Source organism: Haemaphysalis longicornis, unplaced genomic scaffold, assembly GCF_048455015.1.
Source record: "Haemaphysalis longicornis isolate Haplotype H1 unplaced genomic scaffold, Haemaphysalis longicornis Haplotype H1 scaffold_1, whole genome shotgun sequence".
In the NCBI taxonomy this organism is placed as follows: Eukaryota; Metazoa; Arthropoda; class Arachnida; order Ixodida; family Ixodidae; genus Haemaphysalis; species Haemaphysalis longicornis.
Genome location: NW_027526203.1, coordinates 54,786,013 through 54,809,010, shown reverse-complemented (window position 1 = coordinate 54,809,010; position 22,998 = coordinate 54,786,013). Strand labels below are relative to the sequence as shown.

At 48.5% G+C, this 22,998-nt stretch overlaps 1 pseudogene; it reads right to left on the bottom strand.

Moving 5' to 3' along the window:
- Nucleotides 1-22,998, bottom strand: part of LOC144170887 (uncharacterized) — a 52,069-nt pseudogene that overhangs the window by 13,710 nt on the left and 15,361 nt on the right.

Sequence of the window (22,998 nt, the reverse complement as noted above, 5' to 3'; positions counted from 1 at the left end):
ATCGCGGTATTCACGCTCGACTTGTCGTCCGTTCTATACCACGCAACATGCACCCTGTGTATCATGCTGGTCGCAGAATGCAACGAGCGCTGGCTCTTCAGCGACGCCTGCCTGTAAGACCAGATCTTTTATACGTTGACGCGGCAGAATACCGTCACCACGATGCTTATGCTCTGGCAATCGTGAATCAGCCCCGTTACGCTCCCTTCAAGGCGTATAAACGGTACCTCGGGCAAGGTCACTCCGTTCCGGCCAAAATCATTCCGGCGGCCGGAACGCGGCGCCTTCCGGCAGAAAGTTGCTTTCTGCCAGAAGTTTGCCAACTTCAACTCTTTGCCGGTCCGCGAGGATAACGTGTTTCGCCAGCCATCATCCGACGCCCTGAGTGGTTCCTACCGACCTTCTACGGGCCAGTCAGGGCTATCAGAAGGTTTCAGGCTAAACAACATGGCGGCGTTGCTCAAGCGAAGCGATGCGGAGGAAAATAGTCGCATCAACTTGTATTACGTCGCGACTATTTTGTGACTGTATGAATCGAGGTATAAATCCACGAAGCACTTGTTTGTGCCTACGGAAGCATACCTGCACAGCGCTTAGTTTGATATTTGCAGTGCCGCGATATTAAGGCAGCAAGCATACCCCGATGTTTATGTTGGTGACGGCTGGCCTGTCGTTGTTTTTGGTTGTGCGTGAGTGTGTTTGAAGAAATTGACACCGTCATTTGTGCTCGCCGTCTTCAGAAATGGACAAATGAGTGAGAAACCAGCTAGCGGACAGTTCTGTGTGCGTCCGTGTGAGCTCGCGTTGCGGCAATGACTACCGCCAGGGTCTCGCGCCGATGCGCTGTGTACGGGTGACGTTTGTGTGCCACTGGTTTCTAAAAGTTCCGGCCGTGATACACCGTGAAGCGAGCCAAAGAAATCATTGTTGCGGGACGTAGTATGTCATGTGTTGCCGTGATACTGTTCACCGCATTGACAGCGACACTTCGTGTGAGCGCGCGCGCGATTTTATATTTTATTGCAGCAAGCTATACATCCTTGAAGATTGCTGCAGACAGTCGCCAGCAGAATTTATTTACGTCGACAGCACCATGTACACTGCACAACAGTACTCAACAGCACGCTTGCGCTGAAGTCTTTTTTTGACGCTACCAGGCGTTCTGTTTTGCGTGCGGGAACTGGTGGTGTAATCCTACAGGCAGAGCTTTTCATAGGCAGGAATATTTTGTGTAGCAACACCATGCGGTTGTATAAGTACATGCAAAACCTCTCTTAACAGCTGAGAATAGTAGTTTCGAGAGCCATATATTGAAACATTAATGAGTGACCCAGTCTACTCATTTGTCTGGGGTAGGTGCGTGTTTGGCTGATTGAGTGTGCTCTTGTTTGTGTCAGGAGTGTTCAAGCAGCCAGAGTGCACGCTCGTTGGGGTAAAGCAGATATACTGTTCTGTGTTGTTTCTGGGGTACACCCACTGTATGCAATAGGCTCGTCACCTGCTGAGTATACTGGTGTTTGTGTGAAACTGACTCATTCTTTTAAATCAATCGATAACCATTCCACATGGCCGAACGGGTACTGTATGGAGCTAAAGTCGGGATTCCTCACAATCACCAACCAAAGCACACTGCAGTGCCACCTTGCGGAAGGGCGACGGCTGCCGAGATAAAGGCTGTGTTGCTATTTTAACTGCACGCATCATAGTTTGCACCTAGCAGTTGATGCAGTGTTGGTAAGCAGAGGGACTGAACAGTTTTGCTTCAGCTGCACATGTGCCTTATTTCAAAGGTGGACCCAGTGAGTGTCTGATTTTGCAGTTACTATATGTTAGCGCATTATTTGTCTTCTGTGTTTTTGTTCTTTATTGTTACTCTGTCTTCTGTAATCATTGCATTTCCTATACAATCAGGGACTCAAAAATATTACATACTCTGGCCTTGTTTGAATGAAGCTGTCGTGTGCTAGAGTTCATGATGAGGAGTAACAAGAGCGCCCCACTGGTTCAGCACATCATTCTACGCTAATCACATTGTTCATCATTGCTCAGCGAGAACACTTAGGAAATGTGTGACACAAGGGCAACCGAAGCGAAACAGCTCAGTCCTTTTCCGCACCAAAATTGTATAAACTCAGGCGATCCAAAGAATATGCATGCAGTTAAAATGGGGTGCACAACCAGTGTGTCGACAGCAGAAGCTCTTTCGCATGATGGCGCTGCAATACATTTTGGCGGCCACTTGTGTGAACTTCATACTTTTGTTCGCGACATTATGAAATTGAAAAAGTTGGCTTGTTGCCATTTAGGAATCGTCATAGCACAGCTGCAGCCTCGTGTAGTCTTCAGTGTTACAGCTTAGTGTGTGCCTTGGGATTGCTGTGCTTAATTGATTGAGTGGGCACTTTGGCTTCTTTTAGTGACTTCAAATTAGGGGAACGGCCGTTGTATACACTTAACTAGGTTTATGATTGCTCGGCTGCATTCTGGCCGTCGTCTGTCTTAACACACTTTTACTGAGAAACATTTTTCGGCAAAATTGGTTTCCTCTTTAGTTGCCACCTGGACATGAATGAGCGTTACAAGTATGTAAGGAGTGCCGACAACCAGAAGAAAGCAGACTTTATTTTGAGTTGCCAGCTTTCCATGTGACGTGAGTGGTAGTGGCGCAATGCGCTTCTGACAGATGTAATGGCAATAGCTGTTCTACCTTTGCTCATGCCTAAAGTTTGAATACAATGCTAGGCTTTGTCAAACACTGCTGATAGCACTAGGCAGTTGCATGGTCAATTGCATAATGCAGCCTGATTCAGCAGTTATTGTTTAACCTCAGTGAGTGATATCTTGAGGATGGCCCTCACAGCCACTGTTATACCCAGCTGTTCGAGGTGAAACAATTATCGTTTTCTTCATAACTGTTAATAGTGGAATGCTGTCTTGCCTAGTGCTTGGTGCAAAGCTGGATCATTTTTGCTTGCGCAAGACCACTTATAAAATCCTGCTTCAGCCACCACGATATCCTTACGGTGAAAAACTCAATTATTTACAAAGGGGTGGTAAGAAAAGATGGCGGACTGGGCTACCAGACAGCTTCATCGTCTTCCTCCTCAGTATTGTAACGTGACATCTTTCTCGCTGGTGTCAAAATTTAAGGCGGCCAATATCGCCAGGCCTTGGGGGCCATAACATTTCCCCCATCAAAGATGCAGCCATCTCTGCAAGTCAGTGAGTGTCACGTGGTTCAAAGCGTTTCAAGCAAGGTACGCGAGCCACTTGAGTTCTGCGACTAAGCCGCCCTCAAGCAGTAAGCTGAACATGGAATAGTTCAGACAACTAAGTCAGTCAAGTGCCACGAATGGGCTGACTTAATGTGGCAGCAGTTTCTTGCACAGTCCATGCTGTCGCTGAGGTGTCTAGAGCAAAACCAGGTCTCTTCGCGAGTACGAATTTCCTGATGTTGGCTGTCGTAGCGGAGTTTCGAGCAGTTCTGTGACTGCAGTATGTTGAGACTAGTGAGTTTCCAAGCTTCTTCAGCAAAGCAGAGGGTGTTTGATAGGCTGGCCTAGTCGTGAAAGAAGGAAGTTGGTGTTGAGGTACTTGGGGGAACACGTGCGTCAACTTGGTAGAATGGGCCATAACCCATTGTCTCATGCTTGGCAGTGTGGTAAGCGTGGGTATTAAACGGCAAGATGTCGTCGCAGTTGCGGTCAGAAGCAACATGCATGCATTCATGTTAGTGAGTGTCCGGTTGGTCCCCTCAGTGAGATCATTTTTTTGTTTGTCATATGGCACTGAATGCCAGAATTCAGAATTGGACAGATGAAGTAGCCCTTCAACGACGTCAGCACTGAACTGGAGTCCACGGTCACTGATGAGGACATTAGGTGGGCCATGTTGAAGTATACTGCGACTGAGAATGATGTTGGTCACTTTGGCAGCTGTTGCAGATGACAATGCAGCTGTCTCACTATGGCCTGAAAGGTAGTCGATGCGCCGGATCATCTAATGGTTCCCATTCTTTGACCGAGAAAAAGGGACCTTCAAATCTATGCCCACTTTTTCAAGGGGTAAAGGGGGATTCGCAGAGTGGAGCCTTCCCGGCTGAGCAGTCATTGGGCATTTAAGCGTTGACACTTGGGACAACTCACCACGTACAGCTGGGTCCACTGTCACATTTTCGGGCAAAGCAAAAACACTACTGTTGTGTGCGGTGAGGAGTGCATGCGCAGCCCCGATGCTCAGCTCTGGCGTAGTCGTGCATAGCATGAATTGAATTACAGAAAAACACAACTTTTCGCGCACCACTAGGAGGTGCTGGTATCACGTCGGCCAGTAGCTCTTCTTGTGTAGCAGGTCATTTGAACACAGGTGGATTGGGTCTCACCATATAGCAGTATACACTGCTTTTACTGAACCCAACCAAAACGTTTTTCAGCATGCCGAACCCGAACTGAAACTAAACCAAAAAAAGAGAATAACATTTGCTGGCTCACGACAAAGAAGTAACGACATTTGTTGTTGGTAATCCGCAGTCATTGTCATTGGGTGACCTCAATTTCATAATCACCCGTGCACTTTCCCCCCAGACCAATCACAAGACTACAAGCACGCTATCCATGTTCCGTAATTGTAACTTTTGTGGTCTTAGTTCGTGTGTGTGACACATAAAAATGAAGCCGAATGAAGACTTTGAATAGCCATACATACATTTGCTTCTCATAAACAAGTGCGGTCTATTTTTTTCCCCATTTTTTAAATTTTTGTTGTAGATCTGTGGTAAAGAATGTAACAAGTTATATGCTGTTCCACTGCATACTTTTTTAGCTTGCCTAGATCAGTGCTGAGGATTGGTTATATCTTGTGAGGAAAATGAGGCATAAAAAGAAGGTAGCACTAGCAGAAAAATATCCCAGGTTTGCCTGCAGTAGAAAGCTCCTACTGTAGATACCACCGTGCGACAGATATAAACAGAAAGCTGCCTCTCCATACTGCATTCAGACGTCATTAAAATAGCTTCAACTTTCACAACTGAGCTTATTGTGAAATGTTTTCCTCGTAAGAGATTCTATCACAGAAGTACCTAGTTTAAAAGAGCTACAGGTATGTCTATTGATAAGCTAAAACCGCTTCTGTATTGAAATTATCTGCCACAAAATTAATGAAACATAGGCCATCAGTTTGAATGGTTCGATTGTCAGCCGTACACTACAACATATAGGCCTGTGATCTACCCCTAAAATAGTACCGTGGGGTAAACCTGTTTGCGCACATAGCACTGTTACTAGTAGTGATACCATAGGTTTCCTACACTTTGCCCTGTAAATGTATGTCAATAAACAAAAATTTTGTTTCGCCTAAATGTGTTAAAGTGTGCACACCTATATGTTGTGTGACGGGAGAAAAAGTTTGAGGACACCGAAGCATTTCTAATTGGTTTGGAATGCAATAGCACTAGTGCCAATTGAACGCATGGTTCTCTCCACAAGCAGCTGTTGGAATCTCTTGCCGGGACTGGCCTATACACTATTCTGTAGTGCATGAAGCCGCTCGCATCCCGTCCCTTTCCTTTTGTTTACCCCTCTGTTACTTTAATGCCCTGTGTCAAAATTGTGCACTAAATAAATAAAAAGAATGCCACAGAGTGTTCCTTCAAGCGGGTATGTTCACATCACAGCCATTAGGAACTGGAGAATTCACTGTGAACTTTGACATCCCTTTTCATTGTCAGTCGCCAGTCCCACTCTGTCGGTATGTGAGAATTTGGTTTGTTATGAGAGTAAGGGAATAGGCCATGAGCTTCTAACAGCGGTCATCGTCATTGTCACCCTTTGAGAGAGAGAAAGAGACAGGGTAAATGTTTCTTGAAAGGGAGAAGAGGCCGGCCTGAGAAACTGTACTTGGGCCTGCTATTTCCCACTGGGGGGAGCGAACTGGGGACAAAAAGAGAAGGGAATGAATATGGAAGGTATGAGGAATGACGACAAAATCAACGAATGAACTATGTACAAGGAATAAAACCAATAAACGCCTCACATACAATGGGGCGCTGAACCAGATTATTACAGTCCACTTTTCACTACATAAGAATCCTCCTTAAAAAATTTATTCTGCCGTCAAATTTTGTAGCAACCTAGAGTCGAGAATCCAGAGAGGAGTAACTAAGAAATATAAGCAGGGCTTTAACAGCTAGGATTTGTTTCCTGTTGTCAACCCACGTGCCCAAAATCTTTTGTTCGGACGGAGGGCGAGTGTACAAGCGTATTATTAATGCTGCGTCAAGGATCTTTCGCTCACTGGAGTACTTTGGGCAAGCGCTAAGCAAATGTTTGATAGTTTCAGGACAGCCACACTAAAGGTAGTCCAACCAGTCCTCGCGTCCGATTGTGTGGCGATACTTACAGGTGAATGCTACTCCAGGACGCAGCCGGTGTAGCAGTGTCTCTTGGCTTCTGTGAAGTCGAGGAGCATGAGCGAGCTGGAACGTTTGCTCTGGATCGAGCCTGTGAAGTCGTTCATGTCGATCCTGCGGGCCAGATGAATGCAAGGCTCAGCTTGTTTACTTGCTTGGTAGAGTATTGTGTGAGCATCTTCCTGTGTGATGGGTATAACCAAGAGAGTTTCCTTGTGGTGTGTCTGCTGTGCTTCTGCATCTGCCTATGTGTTTGTGAGAATCGTGGGTGGGTATGTGAAGTTGCAGCCAAATGCGATTTGGTGAAACAGCCAAATGGTTCTGATGGCAGCTGTAGTCGTTGCTGGCTAATCCATCTGAGTTGGTACATCGTCATGCCAGTATTCATTTTACCCTGTCGTTACTACCGTAATGTCGACCCTCTTTACGTGCCAAGCAATGTCGAAATCACTGTACATTGAGCTGCATGTACCAGTTGTCTAGACACTTGTGTATAATTCCAAACCAATCCGGAATTTTAATTTTAAAAATTTAAGAGCTGACACTTTAGCTAATTAGCGATCGCAGTGACATAGTTAGTCTCGCGTGATAGAAGTCAATCTGGCATAAAGCACGTACCGACCTACGGAAGTGCATTTAAGGTTGAGTTCAAGTCCAAGCAAAATCAGCATTTCTCAGCCTGCTACCTGCACTTGTTAAAATTTTGAGAAATATCAAAGCCTAAAATTGTTAAGTTGAATAAAAAGCAGTATAACTTACACTGATTGTTGTCTTGAAAGTGTTTTTCTCCTCCTACTGGTTTCTACCTTTTTTTATGTGTGCCGAACAAAACTTCATGTAAAGTTTTTTTCAATAGCCAACACGCCCCTTCACCATGTGTGTAATCGTTTCCTGAGTCGGTGCAATATTGCATTCTGGGTCAATTTTCCTGCTTGGAACTTCTGATCATGCTAGGTTGCAAGTTGATGGTGAACTTGAGTGAGTTTGTGTTGTTTTTGTGAGGGTATGAAGGTGGGCAGGTGAAGGGCCGTCTTGTAGGTTTTCCATTTAAGGAAGCACACTGGTACTAGAAACTTCTTTTTCTTTCCAACCAATTCTGATGAAACTTCATAGGCTTGTTCAGTTTTTTAGCTGATCTGAAATATCTAATTAGTTTTGATGTGAGGTGACTAGTTTCTGTGTTAATTTAAAAAATTCCTTGATTGTTTTTGAGAACCGTACAAAAAAACTATTCAACAAAGGATTATCTGCAGGACATGAATAGATATCAGAAGTTGTGGAGAATTAAATATGGGAAGCTGTTTTTTAAGTGCGAAGCAGCTTATGGTGGTGCCTGTTTCTTCCACCGTTGTGTGGGCGCCTTTATGCGGCGTTCACACCACCACACTGAGCAAGCCAGGCAGGCCAGGCACCGCTGATGATGATTGTGGCAGGATGCCCCAAGCGATTGGCGAACCAAAGAATCAGTCACTAGATAGCTTCGCGTTCAACCACCGTCGTCATCTTCCCGTTGAGGAACCTCCTCCCGCAACGCCGCGATGAGTTCCACAGGCAACGCTGCCGGTAACGCCACCTGCAACGACAGCGTCAACGCCAGTGTCAGCGGTGTGTCAGCGCCGTGGACAGATGCGCGAAGAGGGCACAACAAGAAGAACACAAAGAAGGAGCAGCACCTCCGCTTGCCGTGATCGTCCACCCGTAACACGAAGACACCGACCTCATCCCGAGCCAAGATTTGGTGCGCCTGATCAAACACGCGAGTCCGTGCGCGGCCGTGCGCAAGCGCCAGGACATCATTGACCGGGACGAATACTACAACTGGATGAGGATGAAAAATGCGGAACAACATGAGCTACTGAACAAGATCATCCACTGGCAGACGATACCGTCAGCACCTCCGTTACGGGTCTTCTTCACCGGACCGGCCGGTTACGGCAAGACGTTTGTCCTCCGGACCTCTACAACCGGTACAGCAACCGGTACATGGACCTCTACAACCGGTACAGCAACACCAGCAACAACACCGCCTACAACGCGTTCGCCATCTGCGCGACCACCAGAAATGCGGCTGTGGCAGTGGGAGGAACTACGGTGCACGCTGCTTTCAAGCTCTTTCGGAAGACCACCGGTCCCAACAAGGACAGAGGCCTCAGCGCCTGCGAGTTGAACACCTTCCGCGTGGCCTTCCGCACAGTGAAATGCGTGATCATAGACAAGGTGAGCATGATGTCTGCGGACAACCTAAACGCAGTCGACTTGAGTCGACCGCATGGGGGCTTCGCATGCTTCTCAGGGTTCCCCTACGGGAAGGTGGTGAATTTTTTTTGTTTTGAAAACCTATAGAAGTCTACACCAATTCTAAATTCTAGGTTTGAACTACTCCTGCTAACCAATTAAAATCAGGGTAATTAAACAACTACTCAAACACAAATGCAAAATCTGCTTCCCATATCGCGTGGTTTACACATTCAGCTTCACAGTGCAAAAGAAATGATGTTCCTAGCTGCACTACATGCTGGGATGTACCTCTCGAGAATTTGGTATCACTGCGATACCACTCGAGGCGAAAAAGTGAAAAATTATTGGAAAATAATTATTTTGTCATTAAAATCGGGCCCCTATGGCTTTTATAAGTACGTGGCACTGATCCACATCCGCAATGCTTGGAGGAAAAACTGCGAATCAAGAGAAAAGTCATACCTAAAAAATGCTTTTTTGTGCAATTTTTTGGTCCAAACACCCATGTGCCCCCTTAAAGGGGTCCTGAAATACCTTCCCCTTTGCATGGATGTACAAGTAACAAAATAAACCAATGTATTAGCAATCTCCTCCCGCAAGAATTTTGTTAAAGCGATGAGTATTACCTGAGAAATCGTATATCAAAAACCGCGCATTATGTGCGCCATGTTTCGTCCTCGTTTCAACTTATTCTTCGCTGTTGACGGCGCGCTAGCCTTCCCTCCCATGATGCTGCGCTTTTCAATGGTGACGTACTTCCGCTATCGCGCTCCACAGGCTGCCGTCTGCTACGGGCAAGCTTTGTTGTTACCATGAATTTCGCACTCCGCTCAAGGCTGGAAAAGCGAACGAAAAATCTGGTCGCATGTGTGCTGCGGCGTGGCGGTGCCCTTTCGCGGTGTACGTTGCTGCAGTTGCTATCGGCGGTGAAATCGCAGTTGCACGGGGAGGATCGTGCGCTCTTTCCCTTTGATGCACCGCGCACTGTTTATCCAAAAAGCGCCGAATCAGATGTGGCCCCGCTGGTGCCGGGTCTTATTTTGCGGCGGCGGTAATTCCTGCCGGCGGCATGTGAAAAAGATATTTTGAACCGATAGAGAACCCGTGCACAAAACGCTTCAATCATGTGACCAGTTCAGCTTGGGGCGACGCGTGGTGGAGAGCGGCAACGTTGGCAAAACATGCTCCGCCGAGGCTCTGAGCTTCATAGCGCTGGAGCCAGCGCCATTTCTTTGACAATCTTAAACATCGGTTGCCTTGGCAACAAGGTACAAACCGCTCTAGAAGTAAGTTATGGTTGCATGATCTCGGTTCAGCTCGGGGCCCCACCTTGCGACATGGGGGCACTGCAGGAGTACCACTCACTCCCATTGGGAAGTTCTAGATGCGTTTGTCATTATAAGAGGCGATGATGTGTGTGTTGTGGACGCCTTTGTTTCGCGATGAAATGCGACGTCGTGCTTCTGCGGATGGATAATGCTTTGCATGGTCGGTATTATCTTTCTCAAGCGACGTACGACTGAACCTGGCATGGGGTATGTGCAGTGTGCGTGGCTAAAAGCCATCTCGGCTTGTGCGCAGGAGTTAAGTGACTTGCTGTTCGTCCCCGCAAACCGCACGCGAGTTGAGTGCAGAATTTACGACGGGCAGGAGGAGGCAACCCATCGTCTGTCAATCACGGTTCAGACTTGCAACGCATATTCTCACTTTGTGTTTGTTCGAAAGGCATCTCTGGATTGTTTTGAAGTTGAATAAAATGTATGCGTCAAACCCGGGCATTCGGCTCAGGGCATTCTGTGCGATTGAACGAAATAAGTGCCACGGGGCTTCAACGCTTTTTTTATGGAACGTACTCAGGTAAGAGAATATCCATGTCGTGTTATGGCCGTGTTGCATTCAATACAAACGGTAAGCGTTTGTTTACACTTGTTTCGTTTCTCGTAAAATGTCCAGGCACTCCGGCACTCCGCGGACAGATCAGCCGGAGAGACGACACTGAGCAGACGACTTATATCTTGGCCGGAAGTGCGTGAAAAAGCCGCCCAATAGCAGGATGTCTAGCTGTTGACGAACATATGGGAATCGATGACGTAGACATGTGAAGATGGCGACGTCCAAAAAATACGAAGGGAAGGGTGAGAAAGAAGCGACAAACTTTGCAGCAAAAGTGTGAGCTTTCCGCTACGCGTAAAAGAGTATTGCTTGGCACAGATGACGTTGACGACCCAATCTAATGATTGCGCTAGTTCATTTAGTATGCTCAAAACGCCGTTCAGGGCCCCTTTAACATTTAAAATTTGATAAAAAAAAGGAGGTTCGACTGGAGTATAAGTCGTTCTGTAGGCGATACGACTAAACAGCAGGGCCTGTTTGAGCTTGCAAGATTCATACTCTCTGAGTTCTGCGTGTTGGTGTCTTTGAGGTTAAGTGTGACAAGTAACGAACATGCTTTAGTGAGTTGGCAGCACTCGGGCCATCATGATGCAAAGGAACGCCAAGATTTCACAGCAGAACCTTGGGGGATAGAAGTATCTTGAATCAACAGAGTAGAATTTGATGGGGTTTCGGCAGGTCTATCTCGCGTGCTTAAGCGAAGCATCAGTAGTGCAGACTTCTTGGCTCGGCAGCGTACTCTTTTGGTATGAGATATGTGTGATAGTATGTATAGCTTGCTCTAGGGTGTCGTGTTGGCTCCAACTGACCTTGAATTGTCCACAGTATGATGTTGTCAACATAGAATGTGTAATGAAAGTCTGAGATTTTGTGAAGTCTCATGGGTGAGTGGAGTAATTAGCATTGCTTAGTGGTGATATAACGGAGCCTTCAAAATTTTTTCTTCGCTTGTTTTGGCTGTAACAGCGCATGTTGAGTAAGCAGTCCGGTACAAAAGCCAAACATGGCATAGGGTTACTGTCCGCTTGTTGAAGGTGCGCGGTGATTGCTGTATGTAGCAAGTGTTCAAATATTTTGCGAATAGAAGAGATACAGGCGCAGTCCTTAGATGTTTGTGGATCTTCGGTATAAGGGTGATATCTGCTCGTCCACTGTGCAGGCAATTCAAACAGTGCTTGAGCGGGCTGTTGAGTTAGGTAACAAAGGTGTTTTTTTGCAATGAATTCCTTGCTCTGGATTCTGTATTTTTTTGCACTTTCATCCTTTCATGATCTGCCATTACCTTTTTTTGCCCCAATCCTCCCCCCCCCCAATAAAAGCCTTGATATATAACTGGTGGGCGGATGATGCCGCACAAAGGGATGTTTTTTTTTGCATCCCCACTCTCACGTGTCTTTCTCTTTGTGCCCCCATACCACTATAAACTTGTGTTCCCTGTTTCGCAAACAATGCTGGGTGCATTTGTAGAATTATAATCTTCAAATGCCGTTATGAGGGGTACAACTGACAGCTGGGCATTTGGGCACATGTGGACATTAAATGTGAGTTTTGTAGATTCTTTCTTGGTGAATTTATTTAGAGTGTTCTATTATCCTTCTTTGTCACTGAAGTTTTATGAAATATGCCCATTTAGCAAGTACATCATGATATTTTGCAGCAGTAAATTCACTTCAAGTAAATCCTATTGCTAGTTTAGAAAATGTAGAACTCCAATCGGTCTAGAGAAGGAGAAAATAACTTTATTCAGTTGAAAGGGAGGCCTATTCAGGCCTGTAGCGTTCTGGACGACAGCCAAGATGCCCTGACTCCTGGCGATGTCTTCCTTTGGATGGCCCACTGTTGGATTTCAGGCTTTTCGCTGTGCGGCACGGTTTCCCATTGCCCCTTGCTGTTGATAATAGTTGATAAGAAATGTTCCTTTCGAATTTTCGATCCTATGTCTCTGAATACTGGGCGTTCCCATAGCATGTGAACCAAGGTCGCAAGCTTAGAGCAGTGTTTACATCCAGCGTTGTGTATTTCCTAATGAAAGGGCCAGTAGACCCTTAGGTTAGGATAAGTGATCATCTGGAGACGTCTACACGCCACTTCTTGCTTCTTGCTGAGCGAGGAGTCAGCAGCCGGGTGGCTTCGTCTTTCCCCTTTGCAGTGAACAAGCACGTCTCGGCAAGTACAGACGCGATCTTTGGAGTTGTCTGTGGAATGTGCGCTGGGGCTCTCGGTGGGTGAGATCTCGCGTAGCCTCGTTGGCCCGTTCGTTGCCTTGTAGTGCCACATGTGTGGGGGTCCCCATCAAGTTGGTGCTGGGGCTTTGGTTTGTCTCGGGGCGGGTAAAGGCCCTGCGGCTTGCGCTGGAAATCCTTTTTTTTTCAGATCGCCAGATGGGAATCGCTTATCATTTTACGCACTTGGGTAGCTGCCATATAGGGCTAAGGGAAAGGCCAGTTTTTTGTCTTCCTTCGGGTGGTTGGTTTGGATGGAGCAGGGGTCAAGCACTTTTCTGAGCAGTCGGTGGCGGCTGAAAGCATAGCTTCACGTGGCTGTGTCAATACAAAGAACGTCAGGGCCGGATTAAGGAAAATGGGGGCCCTGGGCTACTGCGCTAGTGTCGGCCCTTGACTCCCCTCCCCTCCTGCATACCCTACGCTTTTTTTACCCGAAATAAAAATTCTCTCTTTCTATCTCTCTTAAAGCCTGCATCCCTACCCTCCCCCACTCCACTACTAAAATATACTAATTTGTTTTATTTTAGCTAAAAACAGTTTTTTTATTTTAAACAATTATTCAAATTAAAAAAGAACCAAGTATGAATAATGAGATTCATGCGGTAGTGATGCGTCATATCGGTTTTTAATGCGTCAAATCTGTTTTTGCGGCACACAACACAAACGCAGCCACTAACATCACCGTCGGAACTCGCGATACATGTCCGTTCCGTGGCCGTAAACCACATTATGGCCATTGATACAGTTTGGTCCATCTCAAGAAACTAAAAGAGAAACACCCAGTGAAAACACCAACAGCTATGTTTACTATGTGAATTCGCTTTATCTAGATAGGTTTTCTTAAGCGCTTGGTTTTATTTGGACCACTAAATCTATAATCTCGTGAGGAGACATGCCATTGTATCAAGAACAGTGTTTATTGGAATTCAACAGAAGCCGCACAGTACGGAAATTGTCATACATGTTATATAATAAGTACATAGAAGATTCGGTATATATTCATTTTAAGAGCTTGCAAGCACAAGAAAGTGGACAACATACTTCAGGTTAGATGACTAACTTTAATTATAAAACATTTTTGATTGCGGCTCAGTTAACAAACGAAGAAAAGAGGACACCAAATACAGGTGGTGCGAACAAACGCCATTTGTGATGATTTGAGAGAAGAAAACTATGGATGATAAAAGCGCGAGTTACATTGCAAGAACAACAAACAAAGATGAACAACGAAGACGTACACTTTTTTTGGGTTACAGCTCAACGTTTGCTCACGCAGGTTGGGAGAACACACATGAAAAAAAATCTCACAGGCAATCATGTATAGCACTAACAGTGCTCTTTTAAAACGGCATCTTTCGGGCCTTTGCCTTGGGAAAATCCGATGTAGTTGGCACGAAAGATAGGCCTCTTACAAGGTCACGTTCAATGGACATGATAGCAAGCGAGTTCGCCTTGTCGTCCAGAAGGTTTGAACGACGGCGATTTTTTATCAGTGACAACTTGGAAAACGATCGCTCGCTCTCACAGTTTACCACAGGTATGCTTAGATACATTTTTGATGCGATGGAAAGGTTCGGGAACACGTTAATAAGTTGTCTTTCCTGTAGCTACTTTATTATACCCAGGGCAGTCGTGTCTTGGCACAGAGCTTTGCAGGAAGTTCGCAAACTGAACGATTTCAACCTGAAATACTGGCTCCAAATCCTTTGTGTAGGTCTCCACCAATATCTCCGCTTGCTGTGAAAGAGAGGTCATGCCTCCATTTTCCGTCAGCAATTTTAGGAATCCGAACTGCTCGCAAAGATCACCGTAGGCAGCCTTTCGCACTCGCAGAGCAGAGCCTAGAGAGTCAAGTACCACAATATACGTCTCTACAAGAAACATTTTTTTCTACCACGTAGCGTACCATCGCTTTTCCCGTCCGGGTACTTTCTTAATTAAGCGATACGTTTGCCCTCATCCTGATAACACTGACTGGAACTCAGCTTGCGTGCTCTCGCCTCGAAGGTATCAAGAAGAGGCCGCAACGAATTAACAATGCCTTCCAGAGAGCTCAGAAGATCTACAGCAGTTGAATTGTCTAAGCCTGGTTTCTGACGTACTACTCTCGTTTTGTCAAAGCGCTGCAAAATTTCACACCAGAAAATCGGCATGAATGCCGCCTCCAGTTTTGGCATTTTTTTTAATGAGCGAGCACGCTTCATTCCTAGTGTCACCGTTTTCTTTCTCCTTCTTTGCTATGTGTTCAAGACAAGGCAAAATTGCACTGAAAGTTTTCGTAATAGCCTTGCATCATTCACCATGTCTTGACCAGCTGGTTTGAGAAAGACTTTTCAGTACGAGGGGTTCCGCAGTGGAATTTATGCTGTCCAGAAGACATTTCCAGCGCTTGGGGGAGGCACCAAAGAACACGTACAGTCTTTGAGTGACACTAAAGAATTGGACGGCCTCAAAGCCACTGTCAACGCTACATGCGCCAACTAAGTTCAGTGAGTGACCAGCGCACGGGACGTATACTGCCAAATTGTTGAGCTGTTTGATTTGTGCTTCAAGTCCTATGTATTTGCCTGACATGTTACTCGCGTTGTCATACGCTTGCCCCCTACAGTTCGCAATTGAGATGCCATTCGTTGTCAGTAGGGACATCACGGTATCAAAAAGGTAGAAGTGAGTGTGAGATTCAATGGGAACAAACACCCGAAAGCGTTCGTGCACTTTCGCATTTAAACAGCACCGTAAAACCACTGACAGCCGATCAACGTGAGTAAGGTCTGGAGTCGAATCAACAATTAGAGAGAAGTACTTTGCCCTCTTTACTTCGTCAATGAGGCTGTCTTTGAAAGCCTTGACCATGAGCTCGAAGGATTCGTCACAAATGGTTTTTGACAAGTATGATGGGTGGCATTTCCACTTGTTACAATACCGTTTGATGTGCTCCACTAGGAAGGGATCAAACTGGGCAATGGCTTCAAGTACTCCCATGCATATAGTTTCCATTTCTCAGGAAGCCAAAAACCTCCTCGCTGCCCCTAAACGCTAGGCCACGCTCAGCTAGAAGCTTAATCAATACGACTACGCGCTCCATCACCTCTGTCCAGTAAGCCGTCTGAGGGACCAGGTGTTTAACTAGCTCCTTGTCAATTGTGCTGCTCGAGTTAGAGCGGGTTAGCCATGCTGCTCCGCAGTTCCAGTGTTCTACACTGTTTTCATGTGCGCGAACCTTTTCTTCTCCTCTTTTCCAATCAGAATATCCGTGCGTGGTGAAACAACTCGGGTTGCTCGAAAACAGTTTTCTCATGAAACAGAAAACAGAGCCTTTGGACTTCGAAGACAATAACCAATTTCGCTCGTATGCCTCCCCATTGAGAGCCTTTTGCGCAAAAAGATGAGGTGACATATGTCGTTTCTGAGTTTTGTATTCTCTTCCGGAAGACGAAGAACTTTCTACCCGGTTTTGAAAATACAACGGACCCCTCTAAATGCATTTGCCCCGAAAATTATCAGTAGTAATGTCCGGCCACTTAGCTGGGTCACTTTGCAGAATCTCGGGGCCTACCTCTTGCTGCTGTGGGTCCTGTAGTTTGTCGCCACAAGACGCCAGCTGATCCGTCCTGTCGAGGCACGCGGGAAGATGATCCGCAGTCGAGCTACCGTGAAAAAAGTCAGTGGGCTCTTTGAGCATCATTTGCGGGAACTCGTCATCAGTAGGCTGATTGGAGAGGTATGGCGCCTGTTGATCAGAAGGAGTAGACATCGGGTGGGGCAGAACGCACACGTGAAACTCCATGGCAGGGGTTGCACCAAGTGGCATGGATGTTGCTTGCGTAGGGACAGGACCGGGCTTGCTTGACGTCGGTTGCTCACAAGTTGAAACAGAGGAGGGTGCCATCCTTTGCGCAGTACCCGCTGAACTAAGGGGAGTGAAGTCTTGCTGCTCGATGGAGTCGATAAGTCCTCGACAGAAGCACTCCCAGTGCTATCAGGATTTTGAAACAAACTCGTAATGGAGCAATGACACTACTTCATGGAAGCTCACTCAAAGATATTTCGTCATCTTCGGCAGCTTCTTTTCACGCTCTTCTCTTTCTAACTTTGCCTTTTGTTTAGACGCACCACTTTAATACTTTCGAGTAGACATCTTCTCTTTTAGCTGTTTTCTTTCGTTCCCCAAGCTGGTGAAATGAGACTTGGATGGTGCGCCAACGCTAGGCCAAGAAAAATTTGTTTTTTCTATCTGTTGGCATCTTAACGAGACGACAGCGCCGAAATCATTTAGGTTACACCGGAAGTAACGCTTTTTCTACGGACTTGACATACTATATACTTGACGTTCCAAACACTCTGCAACATAAAGAAACAACTCTGTCCTGTCTAATCGTAATGCGAGTTTTTCCCTCTGCCCTAAAGTCCGATTGGTCGATTTCAAGATGTCCAGCCCCGGTCCACTTGCACCAACCAGCTTCCGCGCACCCGTCTATCCCATGTGCGTTGGTGAGCTTTAACAAAGCCTTTTACGCCGTGGCTTCTGTCACGTAAGTCGCAGGGTTCGCAATGCCTGGCATCAACCTATTGGGGGAATGCGAACGCAGATTCTAAGCTCGCGCCGTTAAAGCTATTCGGCCTTGAAACGAATGGCTAGCCAACGAATAACGCCGCCGTCAATGTCTTAAGTTGTTTCTAGGAATGAGCAGGGTGTCCATTCATGCCATGTTACCGGTGCCCCAGAGCCGGGGCTGTGGCAGTCCACTGGCGATGTCTATCGTACGTATCGTCCCTGCTTTGTTCCTCTTGCAGGCCGCCTTTTTCGGGTTTTCGGACACAACTGACCCGCCGCCTCGACTCTGGACTTCTCAAATTTTGAGCAGCGGCGCAGCCGGCGCAAACAACAGTCAGAATTGCACAGTCAACGCATCGGAAGCGTGCAACTCACAGTGGCTGGCCGCCCGATGGATACGGTAACGCTGGTCGGCCACCCGCTGCGACTTTTAACAGCTTCGCGGCGCCGTGTTTTCTTCAGCGCGCCTGCGTTTGTCCAGCCGGGTGAACGGTGTACCTTCGTACGACGGACGTGTCAAGGTGGATGCGGGCTGCCGATGGCAGCTCAACGCATTGCAGCTGGCGGTGAAACAGAAAACAGACGCCGAAAAAGCAAGCATTCACTGGAGCGATGTACACAGGATGGGCCGACCCAGCTCGCTGATTTGGCACTGTTAGGGCCCATCCCTTCCGAGGAACGCTGCGTAATTGAGAGCTACAACGGGAACGTGTGTGCCTCCTATGCTCCGACTCTCGCACGGCGTGATGACATCTGACGAAAGACACGCGGAAGCGGAATTCTGCGGACACTGAGAAGCAGCTACAACGAACACCGCTACAAATCTTGCTAGCTCAGTTCAGCCCATTGAATGTTCAGCTCGGCTGGCTGCGAGTTCGACTCCGCTTCCTAGGCGATGGACGGCTTCCGTCTTGATCGAAGCTTCGGTCTTCTCCAAGACTTCATCCTATTTCTCCTCCCCCTCCTCTTCATCTTCGTCCTCTGTACGTTCGTAACCGTCATGACCAAGCGGTGAGTGTGTCCTGGAGTTCCGCCGGCCGCGACAACGCGTCTCCAAGCCGGCGACAAGCGGTGAAGCAGAAATCGTGGTACGCTCTAACCGCGTGGCCATGTCGACATGGCATTGGCCGAGGCTTTCCCGGCGGCGGAGCCACAGACAGGGTGTGGTTTCAATTGAACGAGATGCTGGGTGGACGGCCCCGACGTGCCGACTTCCTGCTCAAAGCGGTGGGAGAGTCAAACGATGCACCTGACGTGCCTCCTGTACTTTGACTCGAGGTCACTGACAGACCGTCACTGGGACCCGTAGTACTTTTTTGGTACAGCGAGGCATAGGCCTGCTTCTCCTTCTCTTTTTGCAGCCACTTCCGTCTTGAAGTCTTATCGGCGACGTTTTCCACAATGCGGTTCTTACGCACCCATTCGTCATATGTCATGTTCCAGCCCGTGTAGTGGACGTAGAACTTCTCGTTGCACTCCTCCTTGATGCGAAGCACCTTGGCCTCAGATTTTCAGCTGGCACCCGTGGCCGTCTTCACCTTCACCCCGCCGGCCACGTCTAAGCTCACGTCCCGTGAGCACCGCCATGTGCTCCCCGCGGCTCTCTGAGCACGCCTTCGGATTTGTCTCTGGCTTTGTCTCCGCCATAGCCTCTGACTCAGCTGCGGACGGGGCGACAGCTCCACTGCTGCTTGCCCTGTTGTCGTCATTCCTGTATTGCTCGGCCTTGTCCTGAGTTTGCCGGCCTGGTCCTATTTGGCTGTCGCTTAGATGTGGTCGTCGGAGTGGTGGATGTGGATTTTCTTCGTCGCCTTGGAGGCCCACCACTTCTCTATGAAAGTCGGGGTCAGCACGACGGTAGCCTCCTTCGAAAATTCGACTTCCTTGCAGTTGATGCTACTCTCGTTCTTTCGCGATGATGGTGTGGAGGCAGAGGGCTTAGCATCTCGCTTCTGTTGCCTCTCGCTTTGCCGACAGCCTTCTGTTGTCCGGATCTTTGTTTCGTCTAGTCTAACTACACCTGCGAATGGCTTGGCGGCTGGCGAAACCGAAGACGCAGTCGATGCATTGCTGCTGCTGCTGCCCTCATCATGCTTGGTGGCCCTCGATGTTCGCGAAAGTCTCGGCCTCTCCGGAGACGGAGAGGCTGAGACTTTCATACGGCTCTTTGACCGTGACGGGAGGGGTAGGTGTGTATGCCGACTCCTCCTTGTTGTTGTTGTTCCTTATATTAGTGGCGCATACGAAATCAGGGGATCAGCCTCCTTTGGCTTCTTCTCATCGTCTTTCTCTTTGTTTTCGTCCGTGACCTGGTCGTTTTTATTCTTTGGCTTTCTCCTTGCGAGCAAGCAGGTCCAGCCCACGGTGTTGGTTGCGAGTCATGATGCGACGCGAGCGGTGACGCGCGCGCTCCGACCGCGGGATCGACAACACTGTGAACCCAGCTTGCGGTAAAAGTGTTCAAAGCCTTGTCGGTACTCCTTGTAGGAGGCCCGCAGGAGACCGGCGCTGGCCCAAAGTGGGACGCGGGCGGGAGTTCGAGGTGCGCGTAGACGGCCTTCCAGGGGTTGTGGTTTGTGACCCGGTTGCAGCCGCCCAGCTTTCTCACCAGCTGGAACAGCCGGTAAAGGTTCAGGTCCCAGCCGGCCATCACGGGGCCCTTGTTGATAGGCATCCCACGTTAGTCCATAAAGTTGTACAGCTGAGTCGCCAAGGGGCCCTTCTCCTCACTGAGCTTGACGTCAGAGAAGTCAGACTGGGAGTTGTGTCCGTCGTCATCGGGTGCCGGCGTCCGCTGATGACGATGGGAAGGTCGACGGAGCTGGGCGGAAGAGACAGTGAGAAGCAGTTGGTCTGCTCGCAACCGCATTCGCAGCAACCCCCGATCCATAAAGGTCGCAGCCCGATTCACGGCCAGCCGCAAAACCTTGCTCTCGGCCCGAGTGCCGGCCTTCCGCGAGAACTCGCGCAACTCTCACTTTGACACCTGCAGGAACCTGGCGTCGCTTAAGGACCGGACGATCACGTCGTCCAGGTACGGCGGGACGGTGATGCCATTGCAGCCCGATGTGGCGGCCGGGTTCACAGTGAGCACGGGGGCCCACAAGTTGCGATTCCGCTTATTCCCCACGTCTAGGCTGGCCTCCCGACCCACCACCCCTCCGATAGAGGAAAGGAAGGCAGAGCCACGGCCGGACTGGAGGAGCGGCGAGCGCGCACTTTCATACGGCCTGCGCACCCAAGAAAGAAACGATACAGCAGATTCTCGACAGAGTGAAGTCGCTTCGAAACAACCCTCTACCCTCCCAACCCTTCTTTTAAAGCAAAGCTTTATACCTCTTCCGCCCCCCAAGGGTTCTTTCACGACCGTTTAAGTCAAAAGAAAACTCCCGCGTACCAATAAAAGAATTTACTGGCACCACCAGGAATCAAACCTGGATCTAATAGCGTAACACAACAAGAGCCCGTCGTCTTACCAATTTAGCTACGAGCCCACGCGGAGACGGTGAAGACAGGTGGTGGACTCACTAAGCACATCTACTGGTTTGCACCCTGCATTCTCGCTGAATGCCACGTGATAGTGCCACACGACTTCATGTGCCGCTGTTCGCTCCGCCCACGGCACGTCTAGCCGCCCTGTGCGCTCCTGGTGCGTGCGCTAGGAGTTACCAAAATTAAGGAAGCTCACACCAACGCATGGCGTCTCACTTGTAGTACGCCAATGTGCTAAAGCCTGTGGCCTCCAGAGTGCACGTAAAAAATCACAGCTCCTTGTCGTCCGCCCTCATGCCAAACGACACATCACGGAACACATTAAAGATCCTGAGCCTACATCTCCAGGCCAACACCAGCAGTGACGTATCATTGCAGCGCCTCCAACACAGCATAATTCAAACCATACACATTATCAGACGAGTTGCCACTAAGAAGCGAGGCCTCAAGGATTCCGATAGCTTTCGATTAATTCAAGCTTTTGTCTTCTCGAGAATCACTTACGTCAATCCCCTGTCTTCTTCTCGGCAAGGAAGACATAAAGAGGCGTTATATAATGATTAGAAAGGCGGTTGAGCAGGCCATTGGTCTTCCCCTGCGTGTGTCCACAGAGAGGCTGCTTAACACAGGGACCTACCACACGGTGGAAGAGCTGATAGAGGGACATCTTTCTAACCAGAAGCTCCGAATAAACAGAACAGCGGTGGGTCCTTCACCAGATTGGCTGGGCAGCACACAATGTCACTCCGTTTGATGTACTCCCGCACTCTTGGCGACAAGAACTAAAGATGCTCGATTTGCTTAGAATATTAACCCCTCACACGACGGGGGTCGCCGACAAGCACGGGTTCAAGCGCTCAACACCACCCTCAGTGAGGATCGTGCACCTATCTAGACTGACCCCTCCCAACATCGAGGGCAGTAGTACGCCATCATCGTGGCTACCTCCAAAACTAACCTCCTTGCTTGTGCCTAACTGAAGACCGAAGGAATGACGGCAGCAAAAGAGGCAGCCATCGCCTTGGCTCTCACTCAGCCAGGGGTGCGGAAGGTAGCAACCGCTTCCAAACAAAAGCCTAACGGACTTTCCAGTCGGGTTGGTGTCCCGACGTGCACTGCGTGTGCCAAAATCCCACTCCCCAAGTGGTTCCACTCAGCTCATCTGGACACCCGCTCACGCTTCCACAGAGGACAACGAATACGCCCACCAACAAGCCTGCGCTTTTACCCTTCGTGCTATGGAGCTGCACGAGGACATTCACCCGCTTCTCTCGTTCAGGGACATAACCCAGCATTATCGCCTTCAGAGACAGACCCTACCTTTTCCTTACCCTCACCTTTCCAGAGAAAAACAATCTACCCTACGGCATATAGGCCTCCTGCGCTGTCCAGGGGGCGCTGCGCAAGTGGCTTCCGGGCAGTACTTCCGGGTAGTACAAAGCTGCGCGGGTCCCATAGGATCCCGTGTTGACAGAAGCAAAATGAGCTCGACGCTCCCGATTATTTTGCGACGTGGTCACCAGCTCATCTCCGACGCGTCCGATCTAGTTCAGCGATCAACTTGGCATTAGGAGAAAAAGCTTTGCAGCGCTAAACACGTTTACAGCGCTGACGAAAGTGCCGTGACCGTGACGGCGTCTGCTACTCGCAGGTTCACCGATCGATGGTCGTACAAACTGAAAATTTAAGTGAAATTTCTAGTTTAAACTAATACTCTCGGTGACAAAGACTTCTCAAAAACAGCCGATCAAAAAAGAAGAGGGACGCAATCGGCGATGATCGCGCTTTAAAAAGCCAGCGAGTCCGGCTGACCGCAGGCTCGCCTGCTGCGGTGCGCCGCTCTTTTGTGTACCTGCACACTATGCGTGCACTTTCATTAAACAGTGCTCGTTTGCGTCGCCGTTACGAATACATGGTGCAGCGTTAGCTTGCCGTTTTGTTGCGTGTCTCAGTGACAAAATGCCGCGACCGTCAGAAGCGTGAAATCTGTTTTGCGATTCCGAAATTAGTGGCCGTAAAACAAAGTGGTCGGGCGAATTCTAAAAGGCCGCTTCGCTTTCCTTGTTTGCTCTCGCTTTAATTAATTACGCTCTTGCAGCATACATACCCAGTTCGCACTTAACAGCCTAGAACGAGGGTCAGCAACGGCCGAGTTCCATGCAGCCGACACGGCGGAAGGCTGGACGGCA